The 16619-nt window shown below is 39.0% G+C and overlaps 1 protein-coding gene across 4 annotated transcripts in view; it reads left to right on the top strand.

Annotated features, from left to right (window-relative positions):
* PPP1R12A (protein phosphatase 1 regulatory subunit 12A) overlaps nt 1-16619 on the top strand; it is a 194812-nt gene that overhangs the window by 64112 nt on the left and 114081 nt on the right. The gene's annotated exons all lie outside the window — the stretch shown is intronic.

Here is a 16619-nt window from a genome sequence, read left to right as displayed (position 1 = left end):
GTGCCAGTTAAGACCTCCAGCTAGGAAATTCTACAGCTTTTTAAGTCCTTGGATGTTTAGCTTGGCTTAGTTGTCCAGGCATTCATTAAATAACTATATGTTTTAAGGTAACAGCCTAAAAAGTAATACTGTTTCATAATTCATGGCTACAGCGTGAATTAAAGTCATCCCAAGTATGTATTTAAAATGGGAATTCTTAAAAGGTGTCTAAGTATACACAACTTGTTATGGAAAGCTGGAATTGGAGAACTGAAAAGGGTCTTGTGTGATAGAAAACAGGAAGAAACATGATGGTCTTCTGTTGTTTCTTCTGCATGTTCCTGTTTTATAAAACTATCCTAACATTTCACTATTTTGCCTTATTGGTTGTAACTTAGTGTCAAGGAAGGCCATATTAGAAATTGTGTACCTTTTAGTGATAGAATTAAGTTTAAGGTGTGCGGTGGTAAGCAGTGGATGGATGGAACAGAGAGGAATAGAAAGTATCCACAGGTACTTTGCTTAGCATTTCATTTTTTTAATTTTCTCAAGTGTCCTGTATGTGGTGACTTATAATTGTAAGCAAGAAACTTCATGTACCTTTTCAAGTAATTCATTAACTTTAAATTTACATTTTAATAAAGCACTAATGAATCCTGTAAAACTGTCTGTGTGGGTATTAACAAATCTTTGTAAGTAGAATGTGATGAGGTTTTCAGCAAGACATCATTTAAAGTCTAGAGAGGCTTCTGCAGCCAGCAGATTCTTTCTCCTTGTGTATCTTAAATTGAAATCCAGAGAGAGGGCAAAATAGCACAAGATGGCATTTAATAAGACCAGTTTTTAAAACATTTATTCTGTTTATTTTTCTATGCTTTATATAGCACTGGGACTGATGTAAACCAAACTTTGCAAAATGGCAGTAGGTTCTTTGATGTTGCAAAAATTAGTGTTTGTGATAAAAATATGCTTTCTCATGGACTGATCTAGTACCATGCATAGTTGTCAGTGCATAGATTAAATTTGTATGATAAAATACAGAAATTAGATTATTCGTTTTAATAATAAAGTGCTGTCCTGTACCCATCTGTGTAGAAGGTATGTATGTACCATATTTAGTTGAATCCAAGATGAGGTTTTTTGCTTCCAGTCAGGAAGGGGGAGGGAGCTGAGGGATTCTAGTACAGGCAGTCCCCAGACTTACGACACAATTGGTTCGTGAAAACCATGTCTTAAGTCAAAACGTTGTAACTCGGAACCAACTTTCTCATAAGAAACAATGTTATAAATGGGGGATTGGTTCCTGAACCAAGTCCAGATACCCTGTTTTCACCAAAAATACCCCAGAATTTTGTACTTGATCAATTATTGATGAGTAATATAGCTACCTTAATGTATTTATATTGTAAATAGCAATCATCGATTTGGAAGGACTTCTTTGAGGTGACTTTGCTAGACTTTTTGAAAGGCTCTTGGCTGGAGTCTTCTCAGGGGTCTTGGCTGCAGGTTTTTCTGGAGTCTTGTCTGCTTTTTAAAAAAAAATGTCCAAGGAAGTTTGGACAGATGTTGTCCAGGGAAATGAGCGATCCTTGCCCCCGCTGTGCCTCTGCTTGCCTGCCTCCTTCCCCCCCAATTCCATCCCGTGCTCCCCTCCCTCAGCTGCCTCCTCACCTTACCATCTGTCCTGGGTCCTCCAGTCCCAACCAGGCCTGGCTGGGAGCTGATGCTGCTTCTCCCTGGCCCAGCTAAGTGGGGGCCACTACTGTTTCTGACTGCTGTAAAGGAGCAGAGCTGTAGCTGAAGGTTAAGGGGGTATGTTCAGGGAATGAGGAAGTGTGGGGTGAAGCAGGCTACAGTGGGGAGTAGGGGTGTTGAGGCAGGCACAGGAACAGAGGTAGGGTTACGATATGTCTTGCATTTCCTAACTTGCCCTAGCAGCATGCAAGTTTACAAGGGATGCAGGTTTTCTTTCTGCTGCAGAAAAATGTGGATCTTCCTCTTTGGAGAAGAAAACTGTGGGTTTCTTCTTGCAGGTTGGCAGCCTTCCGGTCTGCAAGGAGCTGATTGGGGTGATTGGAGGCAGGGGTTGTGCCTTGTGCACTTGGCTGGGTAGGGTGGTGGGAGCAGCCCCAGCAGCTGGATACAAGTAAGTCTGTGGGGGGCAGGGGTTGGAGGGGCAGGGCAAACAGAAGGGGCAAGGGGTTTGGGGCCAGGCTGCAGAAGGGAACTAGGGGTAGGGAAGGCAGGGAGTGGGAAGCCAGGCCAATGCATGGTGTTGTAGGTGGTAAGGGGGCACATGGTGCCAGGGACAGGCATAGGGGAGAAGGGTACAAGCACGGGAGAACAAGAGGCAACAGTTTGATTTCTTCCTCCCCCACCCCATCAGTAGTTTTCCCGCAACAGCAGTGGGGGGTGAAGGGATTCAAGATGATCTTCAATTAATTAGATTCCCTACATGGAAAATCATAATACATTTATAATTTCCCACATATAGAGTCTAATTATGAGGGGAGGAGGGTTGTCTTTAATTCAAAGTTGACTTGGATTTGGTTAAATATGGTAATCATTAAAACCATTTCCAAAAATAAAAATGTTAATTCATTGCTTGAGTTAACAAGATTATATTTAACAGTTAAATGCCACAAGGGGTGGGGGGAAGAATGATTAATTGAAGAAGCATATAAAACACCTAAAACTATGGTAGTACGCAAAGGGCATTATAGCACGAACTTAATATACAGAGCAGAGCCTCAGGTGACATAGTGTATGTGAAGACTGCTATAAAATCAAATATTTCAGTGTTTGTTTTTGAAATAGTCATCAGCTATCCATCAGCTGTCAGCTTGATGATGAGGAAGAAAACTGGAACTAGTCATGGGAAAAATTGAGTCAGTGGGTGGCTAAGGTTGACTTTTTCTCAGTGTAGGTGGTACACTTGAATATGAGAAACATAGGCCTGGAAGGGGCCTCCTGGACCATCAGGTCCTGTCTCCTGCATTTGCAGGTAGGTTATCCTCAGTATTGCCAAAATTACCACTTCAAATCCTTGCATAACTATACGGCACAATGGTGTTCAGTGGTAAGGCAGTTTTCTTACTGATGATTTCATAGTGTCAAGCAGAACTTGTAAGTTGTACAGACAGGTTCCTCTTGCCACATTGGATACTAGGGAAACTGGAGAGTGATGAGGTTGTATGGACATCATAGATGAGAGATAAGGAGATGGAGGTTAGTCTCTGAATGTTGCTTAGCTCTATGGACAGAAAAGAAAGACTGGACCTTAGAAAAGGATATGAAAGAAATGTTAAATTTGGTAGTACTAAAAGGGTGTAGCTTCTGTGTTGGGTAAGTTGCAGTAGATACAATAGATCTATATCATTAGATGTGTCTGATTGCTTCTTTCTTGCCATCACCTATTCTGAACTGCAGTTTAATGATTCTTCTGTTTATACTGGGTTCTCACACTTACTCAGTCATGACTGAATTCAGGTCCTACAAATCTTCCTGTTCAGAGCCTTGGAGAGTAGTGACTGTAGTGACCCAAATAGCCTTTTCAGAGCCAAGAGACTAATTGCAAGAGCAGTTTTTCGTCACCCTAAGAGCCAATTTTAGATATTTATATCTTTCTTGCTCATCAGTCTGATTTTCAGCAGTCTCCACCTTTTAGGAAGCAAGTCTCTTTTTTTTTTTTTTAATAAAACTCCATGCTGCCTCTGTCCCTGCCTCTGATCAAACTGGTTTGACTTGCTCTCTCTGTTTTGGAAATAGAAGTCAAAGCAGATGCATTTTCTGCACTGGTGTTCAAATATAGTTGATTTAGCTATCTAAAACTTTTATCTGCTTACTTGCTACCCTGTCTAACCTCTTTTTGAGTTAACTCTTCATAATCATAATGTGGGCAACAGATGAATGGAACATTAATCAAAAAAATTATAGCTTGTTTCCAGATCCTTTAGCCTGATTTTCAGTTACAAGTCTGAGTGACGGGGGGGAAAAGACTGTTCATAGTAACAGAAAAGAGAATGTAGGTCATACAAGGATGATCAGAAATTCAGTTTTATGAAAGGTATGTTCAAATTTATGGTGTGGCATAAAATATCTGGTAAGCTGCATTGAACGGAGAAGTTTCATGATGAATGTTTCATCAGAGTAATATGGTAGTTGAGCAGAGATCACAATAGAAAGTATAAAATGAGAAGAGAAAAGAATAGCTTCTGGAGGACATAGAATGAGAGGACTTGAAGGAAGATCAATTGAAGAAATGACCAGAGGGAAGAGATTTTTAAAGTCAAAGCAACACCAAGCATCAGAGAGGAAATGTTTGATTTGTCTGGTTTTTGACATCCTAATTGTGTAGTACAAGCCTTGAGACCTAGCTGTGAAAAGGTCATTCGAAGGAAATGGATAATGGTGACAGTTCACCCATTTCTAGTCTCTCTCATTTTGTTTAAGAAAGACTATAACCTAATCTGTTCATAAGGCAGCCGTGCACTATGTAGGATCCTTGACCACTGGGGGATAGATTTGGGGTTAGAGCATGGAGTAGAGAGCACCACAGAAATATCACTGCTTGTGATTTTTTCTTTTGACGAAAAATGATTGAAATATAGCACTGAGAGAAACTTTATCCAGTTTCTGCTCTTGACGTGGTTTAACCTCTTCTGTAGACCCTTGCAAGGATAAAACTGAATTGTATTTTGAGATACTTCTTTAAGGGAGTTGCGATTCGTATTGGTTGACAGTTCGTGTTTTGAGACACACTGGCTGTCATAGCTGTTGATTGATATATGTATGAACTTCCTCAGAAAGATGGAACACTCACCAAATTACTTGGGTTGCTGCTGATCCTGAGCTTTTTTATCATGTTGATCTGTGCAGATGATCAGCTTCCTTAGTGTGCAGTTTGGATTTACAGTTTGATTGACTGCCAAGTGGTGGAAGCACTCTCATAAGATTCTATTGATAAGTTAAGAAAAGATAAGTAGCAGAAGCACCAACTATCCCTTTGAGGGAATCTGTCATGCTTTTATCTAGTTTGTACTGTTCAGGTCTTGTGCCCTTGGTTGCTTCAGGTTGTAGAGATGATAGAATGGATATGGTAAAGTTTGTGAAGTTGTTTCAAACTACTATCTTTGTATTTTCCCCCAGATTGGGGTATTCCAGTGCATCCTATTTGAGGCTGCACTTAAACATTTCTTGAAAATTGTACAGTATTAGCCAGAATGAGGTTGTCACTTATTTACTAGAGATTTGGCTTTCAGTAGGTTTTCAAGTGAGAGGAAAGCGTTGATCTCAAATCCTTCAAGTCTGTATTTGTTGGGCGCAGTGTCCGTTTTACCTAATGGTCAGCCTAACTGATCTAGCTAAACACATAGCTGTTTTGTTCGTGGAGTGATGATCTCAGTGGAAAACTTCAGGGTGAGAAAGGTAGCTTCAATGTGCGTGTCAAAAATTCTGCCAGTTTATTAGTATCTCTCTTTTTTTTTAAGCAGGTGGAGGACTATTTTAATAGGTGTGTCTGCTTTGCATATGGTATGCAGTGTTACTGAACTGTTGTTTTAGGACACAAGTCAGCAACCTGCCTGCCTCCTTTTTTGGCCTGGTGCTTGGAAGTGTTGCTGACTTTACTAAAGATGCACAGCTAGATTGATACAGATGATGCAGTAGCGAAGGAGCTTTGTACTGTAGATAGGCTGAATAGCATGGGAAGCAGGATAGATTTTTAAGGAACACCGTACTTCAGACCCCTTGGTGATGATACACAACTGTCTATCACCACCGATTGACTCCTATTTTCTAGGTATGACTGGAAGTACTGGAGAGCAGTGCTACACACCAGCAAGCAGGGTTTGGATTGAGCCAATACTTGGTAAGTAGGCCACACTGGCACTTCTAAGGGCCCTACCTGTTCATTCTAAATTGAAGCTTTATTTTTAAGATTGTAGGGGCATTAGTTCAATTACATCCACACTGCACATCTATTACCTTATTCAGAATTAGAAATGATAAAATTCAGTATATTTTAGAGGCAAGAAAGGTGATGGGGTCCTTGCTTTAAAGTGCCTAATAATTTTGGCTTATCCATACTGTAACTTGGGTCTCTGGGTTAGTAACGTGGTCTCTGTCCAAATGCAAGGTTTGTGTACTTGGTAGCTGTGTTGGTCTGAGACCAGAAGGCATACAAAACAGTAGAATTCTTGGTTCCAAAATGATACCTTTTATTAGACCAACTGGGAAATCGCAAGAGAGTTGTCCTTTTTCTGCCAAAAAAAAAAAAAAAAAGCTTGCAGAAAAGGACAACTCTCTTGTGATTTCCCAGTTGGTCTAATAAAAGGTATCATTTTGGAACCAAGCATTATAGTGTTTTGTATGCCTTTTAGGTGTTTAATATGAAATTAGTAACTGCATTCTAATAGTGCATCTCCATTACTGTTTCCTTCAAGTCATTGCATAGTTATTACATTGTGACAAGTTTTATACTGTTTTGCAGTATGTGCTAGACCTTCTGCCGATAATCATATAACATGTGCGGCCAGTTCTCTTGTCTGTCAGCTCCGTCTCAAGTAAGGTATCTCATAGTGCATCATTTAAAATGCAGGTGGGGCTTTCTAAGTGTATATCCTTACTATCCCTTTCTGAGTTAATTTAAAAAGCTGCCCAGATTTTGCCAAAATGGATTTGTATGGTGCATTTGCTGATGCATAATGATGAGTTTGGTGGATGCAATAGAGATGTGGTATTACAGAAGCGTGTTAGTATTTAAAGTGCAGACAGTGTTATATAGAGCAGGGATACAATAAGGATGACATACATGAAAAAGAAGAGTTTGGCCAGTATCTTGATGGTTTCACATGTTGTGGTCTTTACTAAATACTTCTTCAATAGGTAGCTAGAGTTTTTCTTGAAAGAAATATACTTTTCAAGAGGTCTTTCCTGGGTAGATAGGCAGGAACAATCATTCTGATTCTTCTAAATGAGGTTGAAAATCTTGGGCAGTATGAAAGAGCTCACTGGAAAATCTATGCTAGATATAGAGATTTGATTATTTTATTCATTGTTTCTTTAAAAAAAGTAAGCTCAATGTTTTCATAAATCTTATTACTGTTTACATGCAGTGATTTGCAAACCTGGTAACTTAGAGTACTAAAAATAATCTTAAATTGTTGAAATGGGGTTGTGGGTAGAGCTTTAGGAGCTGCCAAGCAAAGTATATTTTTCATCTCAAACTTATTATATGTGGTCTCTAGCAAAGAGTGTTCAAATGTTTGAAAATGCATATTATGAGGGTATGTGACTTTAAAAGCGGAGTTTCATTTCTGAAAGCTTTCTTAGCACGTTTTGAGGATTGACAGCCTTCAGAAATACACTAATCCAGAAACTCCCAATCTCTCTCATCTGTCCTCTGAGAACTAACACCTTTCTATCTTTGAAAGCATTAAGTTAGAAAAGATTAGATTAGAAAAATTACCATACCAACTAGCAAGGGTAGAGCCACCTGTGTTCCCATATCTTGTTAAAGCCAGTGCCACAATTCCTGCAGTATAAAGGAATAAAACATTTATACAGTTTAATTTTTTTATATTTGATTTTAGTGTTTAAAAATCTTGTTTCTCTTCTTTCCTTCCTGCTTCCCTTTTAGGTGCTTGAATTTCAGCTGTCCTGGAATTACTTGGTTCCAATCCACTTTTCTTTTTTGCAGTTAGAACTGTATTTTATGTGCCTGGCTGCTATTTTTCCTTCTGTCCCATTTCCCCTGCCTTTGTCCTTTATTTAGACTACTGTAGGATTTATAGGTTTTCAGCTACTGTGCATCTCTGTACCCTCGAGGTTCCTGCTGGGAGGAATTTCTGCTACGCTGTACCATCCTCAATACCATCCACTGTACCCTCAATTTTTAGATGGCCATCTGCTAATGAGTGTCTCTGGAGTCTATTTCTTGCCTTGGTTTACAGCTTTCCGAAGTAACATTATTAAATATTGTAAACTGTGTTGTTTCCTCTGTGATAATATAGCAGCACTGAGAGCTGACATTTTTGTCAGCTGTCATTTGGATTTGGGTAACTTGTCAGCAGCAGCAGAAACAGAAGATGTCTGTGCACATGTATCAGAGTTACCTGTAATAGTGTTTCACCTTTTGGAAAATAGCTTTTAATCATAAGGGAATCGTAAACCAATAAAATTATTTAGATTCTGCAGAAGGTGGTTTTCACCTAGGAGACGAGGTAGGATATCTTTTTCCTCTTTACAAACTGTTGATTATCTTGGAGTTTATACAAGCACAGCCTGTGGATTTGTTAGTTCAGAGCCAAACAGGCCCTGTTCAAGGTGTCTTTTGCAGCAGAACTCCTACAGTCTCCTGCAGGAGAAACAGAGAGCTGCTCTCTGGAGGAGCATTCTGAGGAACAGAGTATGCAATGGAAATTTCCTACCATATTCTGGCAACTTTAAAAGACTAAAGAAGTATACTTCATAGCTTTTTATTTTCTTTGATTGACTCGAACCCTTTCCTTAACCATTTTATACTTGGCCACTCTTCTTTTTGTTTGTTTGTTTGTTTGTTTTTTCAACAAAGATCAACAAGGTACACAATGTAATGTTCTCTTGCTTTGATCATCACTGATTTAATTGCAAGTGCTTGCTGTCTTCATCTGGCAAGAACACATTCCTGGAAATCTTATCTTCTAGTTTTTCTAAGAAACCCAGTCAACTTTATTCAGGTTGTATGTAGCTGCTAAAAGACTGCACCATTCTTAGGTAGAATATGGCTATTCAAATCTAGTGGTAGTTCAGTTTTACATCAATGTACACAAGTGAACATGAAGACACCTTCCTGAGTTTGCAATAAAATGTAGCTTTGGGAGTTGCCACATACATGTAGTCACTCAGCAGTGAGAAAAACATGAAGGGTTAGGGCTTAATTGTGGCTCTACTCTGAAAAGTGAATTAAAAGGTTTTTATAGGGTTCTGTATTTGTGTCAGTCTTTATTTGACTCTACAATGTTAATGTTTGTAGTTGCATAAGATCTTCTAAAAAATAAATCTTGAAAAAAATTCCTGAATTGAGAATGTGTTATGGATTTGGCTTGCTGATATCTCACTAGTGTTTTTTTCCCCACAGTTGTGTACTAGATGAGCATTACACATTTTACTCCTGACAGGTTCTTTTATCTAAGCAGATACAAGCCCACCATAATTTAGTTGAGATGTGCTGCAAGAAACAATTAATTGCAGAATGCATAGAAGCCAGGAACGAGGAAAGTTTTAGTTGCAACTAATAGGCAGATTGTTACCAAACTGGGGCAGTGCAGGTAGAGATCCCTCAGGGCTGTTAGTGTTAAAGCTGCCACTGTCTGCATGTTGCTTGGCAGCAGCTCAGGACCTGCCAATTTCACTTTTCCGGGGCAGGAGGAATTTTGCCATGCTCATTAGATCTCTTAAATCATCTGTCTGGTACTTTCATATTCCGGCTCTCTTTTTTTTCAGTTAGGCCTGATAAAGTATATTGTAATATATAAAGGTTATGCATTTAGAAGGACCTGTTGTATAATACAATTTCATTATCTTTAAATCTATTGTGCATATGATCAATTTGAAATTGATCGTGGAGCATATTGACTCTCCCCTCTCCTTGTTCCTTCCTAACCCCCATCATTAGATTATTTCAAAAGGTATCTCTCTCAGAGAAGTATTTAAGGGACCTAAAAAAATTTCACAAGCAGGTGGTTACTTTTTTTGCCTTGAATTTATTTTTATAAAGCCAGAAAGCCAAGAAATAGCAAATGAGTAAAAAAAACAAAAAACAAAAAAACTTCTAAGATCTGAGAATCTTGAGTAGTTTAATGGAGCACAGGGTGTATGCGCGCTGAAGTGCTTGGGTATAAATCCCAGGTTATTTTGTTTGGTTAATAAAGGATTTGTAAAGCATCTTCTAAGGGTGAACCAATGAGGTTTTATTTGCATGTAATCATGGCTTTATGATTCTGAAAGATTTAGTATCAGAGTCTTGGGATGATTTGAAACTGTAATTTCCTCTTAAATCTTGAGAGCTAAGCAGCTGACTAATTGGTTCCTGAGTTAGTAACTGATATCTCAACTGTCCTGAAAATAATGAAAGCTCTTCTGGTCTTAGCATTCATGTCACCTCCTGGTGATAACTCTCCCCACAGAATTAATTTTGAGCTGAGTTACTTGCGTGGTAGTAGCCTCTGTCCCAAGGGTGCATCTTTAAGAATGTCACTAAATTAGTTAAGCTCTTTTGAGTACACTTAAAAGTATGTGACCCTTATTTAAAGATACTTTTTTGCACTCAAATAGTAGTATAGTGTTAAGTATTAAATTTGCCCTACCTTTATAAAGTTAGTTCTAAATTAACATACCTGTAATTGCTTTAACATGGCACATTGACCATATAGGCTACCTCAGTAAGGAAAAAAAAAATGCATATTCTAAATTTACATGTGGAAGCCCGAAAGTGTGTGCTTGAACTAAAGACTTTCCAAGAAGGGGGCATCCCCTGAGCTTTAATATTGCTACAAAATGCTAACCATTGCATATGGTTAACTTCTTTATTTCACTTATGAAAACATGGACCAGATTTTCTGGTAGAGTGCATTTCAGGTCTGTGAAATATTTGAACAACCAGTTCTTTCTCCTGTTGGATGGAGCTTTCTTCTATCCTCTCTTCTACTGTTAGGATCAACAGATAGCAATTGCCAGTCTCCTTAATAGTTTTGCAGACTTGGTCCCAGAAAGTATGTATTGAAGCAGAGTCTCACTGTGGAACATTTTTTATACTTGAAGGGTAGGGACACGCATTCAAAAAGCCTGAACCTGAATTGATTTAATCTTTGCAAGTTAATCTAACCTGGCTAGGCTAAACCACATTGTAACCATGTGGACATCCCCTCTGGACTGAAAAAATTCAGGCACTTGCCTGCAGTGGCTCAGGCTAGAAGCTGGTGGGTGCTAGAACAGCCCCTCGCTTCCCTTCCACAGTACTGAACTGCGGGGGGGGGGGGAATGGGGGACATGGCCAGGCCCCAGCAGGACACTCTGATATCCCCCCTGACCCCCTATCCCAGCAGGGAATGTTTATCACCCCAACTCAGTGTTTATCAACCCATTAAGAAAACAAAACCTCTCTCCATTATTTCAAGCTCTTCTTAAACAGCTTTTCCAAGGAAGGACATTACCAGCTACCTATTGATTAGCTCCAAAAAGCCTGTCTGCTTTTGTCTTCTCCCAGGGCACAGATTGTAGCTAGCATGTGATCTGCTAGCTAATGCTGAGAGGTGTCTGTGTAAAGCAGGGGAGCTGGGGGAATAATCCCTGGTCATCAGGGAGAAGCCAGGCAGGTGCCTGCAGTCTCTGCCAGAGCTCCAGCCAGGGAGCAGAGGGGAGGGGCAGTCCTGCTGTGGAGAAGAGAGCCCCACCCAGAGAGCATGCTGGGATGCTGGGGGAGTTTGGCTTATCTTAAACCAGCAAGGGGTCTGGGACAGACATTGCATAAACTGGTTTGACCTGGATCGGTTAAATCTGATACTACGTTTAACTAGGTTTATCTTAAATTGGTTTCAGTCATTTTCAAACTAGTTTTTGTGCACTGAATGTCTGTTCTGTTACAGCTTTAAGCCAGTTTCTGCTCACTTAAACCAGTTTTTGTGTAAAGTCTATCCCTAGCTCAAGTGGGTTAGAGTTAGAGCATGTTGCCAGATTCTGAAGATGTTATTCTTTGTCAGACTTTAGTTCACATATTTTAATTGTCTTTGGAAAGCAAGCCCCTTTCTTTCACAGGTTGTTGAGAAACTATGGTCTAGTATGATTTACAGGTAGCAAGCACAGTGTTATCATTCTGTCAGCCTCTGTTGAAGTTCTTGGATCAAACCCTCCAGACCAAACCCTGAATTAGAACTTAGGGCTTGCAAGTTGTTGGGTCCTGGCCTCAACAAAAACTATTTGGCTTGAATGTCAGTGCTTTGTCTTTGAGGCAAATTTGCCTTCTAAAAAAAAATCAAATAGGCTTTAAAATGCTTTGCCTATTTAAGTGCAGGCAGGGAGTCAAAATTGCACTGAATAATGTAAAAGGGGAGAAGCTTGCTTATTTTTCTTCTAAATTTTGCATGCAGTAGTTGAAAGCCATGGAGAGCAGTTTCTTAAAATATGCAAGTAACAAACAGAGGGGTCTTTACCTTCACACAACATTGGTATTTCAAAATAAACTTGTTCTTCCAGTCTTGCCCAAGCCATGTGATGCCTGTCTTAAAAATGTTTGGACACAACACTGAGGGTTTATTTTCCTTTTTATATCAGACATGTCTCCGGACCCGTGGCATTGCACTTGCATTTCTTTGGATGTACAATTTTCAGTTTCAAAAGCTTGTGTAGAAAACAGTACTTCAGGTTTGAAAATGAACCCTGAAATTTTTGGTTTTGAAGACTAGAGTTGGCAAGGTCCAGGATGCTGTGCATTTATATCATATTTACCTGAATCCAAGATGAATTCAAATTTAAGATACCTCTATGACCCCTACCCCATAACTAGTTTCTGTACATTGAAAATTATAAAATAGTTGCTAATTTAAGGTGACTGTCCAGCTTCCTGCCCTTCTCTGCTACTACTGTGGGGAAAGCAGTGACAGGAAGGTAAAGCAAATGGGAGAAGGGGGAGGGCAGGTAGCCTGACCCTTGCCCCTTACACCCTGTGCCTGTCCTCCTGCCACTTGCCATCAGCACCCCAGTGCCTGCCTTCCCTTGCTGTCCTTCTTGCTACTTGCATGCTCTCCCTTCCTACCCTCCCTCCCCCCCCCTTCCCCAAGCTGCTGTTGCCTGTGCTAGGTAGCAGCTCTGCTTCTGGCACTGGTTCCAGCCCAGGTCACTGAGCATGCAGTGGCCCTGGTGCTGGCCAGGCTGCAGCTCCAGGCTCAGGTTGGGGCTGTAGCTCCAGCAGTTCCCTTGTTGCCGCCTGCTCTTCTTTGTCTCTCTCCTGCGTGTTGTTGTTCCCCCACACTCCCTCCTTCGCTGCAGGAACCACCGCAAGCCTCCCTGCAGCAACAACTCTGGCCCTTACCTGGGACAGGCTGTAGTTGTAGCTCTGTCTCTGGCCCTGGGCCTGGACTGCAGCAGCAGCTATAGCTGCCTGACCTGGGCCAGTATTCAAATTGTTGTTTGGGGGTGGAGGGGGGATTCATGTAAATGGTTTCAAATAAGTGCAGTATGTACAATATGTATATATGCACACAATACTTGCTTGAATTTTTTTTGTTATTAAATTTTGTAACCTCAGTTAATATATTAAAAGATTTGCACATTCAGTTTTTTTTCCTGGGAGTATTATACCTTGCTAGTTGGTTATATGCAGCAAACCATACATCAGCCTCAAGGAGAAAAAACTGTTGGGTTTTTTGTTTTAGTGTGATTTGTCCAAAGGCTTTGAAATGTTTTACAACAACAAGAACCCTATAAAGGCTTGCTTTAATACTTCCATTAACTATTCCATTGTATGCTGGATGTTTTTCCACTGATTTGGAACTGACTGAAAGCAGACCTCTTGGACCATATTATTAGAAGCCACAGTTTGTATCATTTCTTTGGGGAAGCACAGCTACCATGGTATGATTCCAAATGTTCACCCAATATTGGCTTCACTGGATTTAATTTAGGTCAAATAACATCTTCTTGCTTGTGGTTATAATTTTCATGGCAACTTTGCATGTAGCATAACAAAATAACACTGCACTTGTCATCTTTGACGTTATTTTTTTTTATGGACAGCTAAACTGTGCTAAGAGGATTCTAAAATTGTAATTAGTCTTTGAAAGATAAAATTAAATAAAACTTATTGTTTCTTTAACAGCATCATCTCAATACTATGTTGTCTTAAGCATGGACATTGTTGTGGCAGTGAGAATTTTTTAATATAGATTGAAATCTAATTATGTACTTATAGGAGTTCTCACAGTAATTTAACTTTGTTATTTATCGAAAACATGCATGTAGGAATGAAGTATCGTAGTGTGAAGTATTTCCTAAGTATAGTCATCATCTACAGTCCCTCATGGTCCAGGATGATCACTCCCACGGGTCAAGTACAGGGTTGTAGATGAGCCTGATGGTTGTTGATGACTAACACGGCTGATCCTAGAGCTGCAAACATTGGGAAATGCCATAGGTGTTGGTATACTAAGTGTACTAAGCTATAGTAGTTAGTATTGGGAACACTTGTCATGTTGTGACAATTTATTATAAAATTGATTTGTGTAAATTGGTTAGATGGTCCTGTCAATGTTAGTGGTTAATAAGTATACTAAATACACTTGGAATAATTATTTCCCCTCTCAGCTCTTTGAATAATTAGGAAGATAACTAGCTTAGACATTTCAGTAGTGGTAGAGAAACCTAACAACTGATTAAATGACTGTAGGGCTATAAATCTATATCAACATTACTAATTTAATTTAGAATAGTGAACTATAATGACTATTCTGTGTACAGCTATACATGCCGAGCTTTGTGCCAGAGATGCCCAACTTTGAAGCTATACTACTTTTAAAATTCCTATTCAGCTTGAAGTGCTGTAGATCAAGGAAGTGACTGTGTTCTTCTGGAACAAGCAGTCTTGATTGCCATTCTAATGCTGCTTGCAGGTGCAGGGCACAGTTCGGAGCAGAGTTCAGTTCTTTTTGAAGCCCATTAGAGAATTTTAGTGTATGATGACTACTGAGCAGAAAGTAGAGAACAGTGCTTGAATGTTAATGTCCTGATAAATTTAGAATATTTTTTTAACAAAATCCAAAAGTGTATGTACACTAGCTTGGAATCCATTTTTAAGACATTTGGACATGTGTGGTAGATTGTTCTTCATTAAAGGTATGGTAGCTTTAACTCTGTGAAAATTTTACTTTATCTATAATTTACTTTAATAACAAAAATGTTTGTTTATGCATACTGTTCTTGCTGTATAGTGTACACTTGATATCTAAGCAGTTAGTTAGAATTATTAAGTGCCTCTTTCTTTTTGTTTTTTTTTTAGGGAAGATTTTTTTTTCGTTTTGTTTTGCAGTGTTAAATCAGGTAACATTTGTTTTGGAAGGACATCATCAGAATTATGCAGCGTTGCTATCAGCGTTGGTAATGCTCAAAATTGGTTGCAGATGATGTCAGATCTTGGAGTTATAAAAGCTCTACAAATAAGTGTGTGTTGAATTTCAAAAACTGTCATCCCCTTCTTTCTTGACCTCACTCCAACAGTTTTAATAATAGATCCTGTTCACACTATATCTTTTTTTCCCCTTTTTCTTAAGGTTTAAGCTTGTGATATCAAGTCAGCATGAGCAAAACCAGCCCTGGATCTGGAATCAATCAATGCTACCTGGAAATAATCAAGCTAGAAAAGTTTTAATGAAGTCATCTTAGCAGCAGATGAAATTTGGTGGTTTGCAGTGCTGACATGTCAGCAGTAATGGGACAGTGCTTGAGAGCATGCACAATTTCATGTATCAGTCATAAAATGGATAGTTTGTGTGTGCATGTAGCCTATATTAAAGAGATACAAGACTCAGTGATAAATTATAAGATGTCCCAGCAGACAAATGTCTGTCTTTCTGATATGTATAATGCCTAGTAAAAGGGGGTCTTACTCAGAGCTCTGAACCTTGAATACTATAAATACTGAATCCATAAAGAGCTAGGAATTTGTTTATAAATGGAAATCTCTAGGGCTGTAACCAAATATATCAGTATCACTCCAGATTCACTACAGACTAATCTGAGATCAGTCAAAAGGTATATTGAGCTATTGGGTCCCCAGAATTTACAGGCTAGTTTGAATAAATAACTAGCTTAATCAAGTTTCAACTGGTTAAGCTTTTTCTTAGTGTTTTTTTTTTGCTGTAGCCCATTAATATGATTTATCCAGAAACCTGAAATAAATATAAATGGATCTGGATTGTTGATTTTTAGATATCCATGCCTACATTTTGTTTAAATTGTAAAAAATTCTGTATACAGACTGTGAAAATTATATTGGATACCAAACAAGTCTAGGCTTACTAGACAGGGAGAGGTATAAAAGATGCTAGGGGCTTCACTGGCAAGAAACAGGTTAAATTATATTTACCTGAATCTAAGATGATCCCCCTTCCCCCCACCTACAATTAGATTCTATTCATGGAAAATGTCATGGCCCTGTTGAAAGCAAATATGAAGCCACTGCCATTGTCTTTCTTCCTGAGTCTGAAACATTTGGAAGTTATCTTTGCAACCTGAAGTGTCAGGAATGTCTGTTTCCTTAAGAGAGCTGAAATCTTATAGAAATTAAGTATTGGACTGCTATGTTCATCAAGTTAGCTTTCCATTTGCTGGTGGAGTTTTTACAAATCTGTATACACATGATTTTTTTTTTTTGTACAATGAAGATACGTACCTGTGTAAACTAATAATAGTTGTACAAAAGAATTCATAGTTAAATAACTCATAAGTATATGTTTTGTTTTGTTGTTTTGCTTTGTGGATAAACGGTTTTATTCTGTGAACTGCATATATATGTAGCTGGCAGTATGGGGTCCACGTTTTTCAACAGCTTTGGCTATTGTTCCACTGCGTTGACTTGTCTAATTTGATCACCATATGTTTTATATAACCAA

Source organism: Crocodylus siamensis, chromosome 4 (genome assembly GCF_052110815.1).
Source record: "Crocodylus siamensis isolate JL-2025a chromosome 4, ASM5211081v1, whole genome shotgun sequence".
Taxonomy (NCBI): domain Eukaryota; kingdom Metazoa; phylum Chordata; order Crocodylia; family Crocodylidae; genus Crocodylus; species Crocodylus siamensis.
Note: the sequence above shows the minus strand (reverse complement) of the source record. Positions and strands in the feature narration are given on the sequence as shown.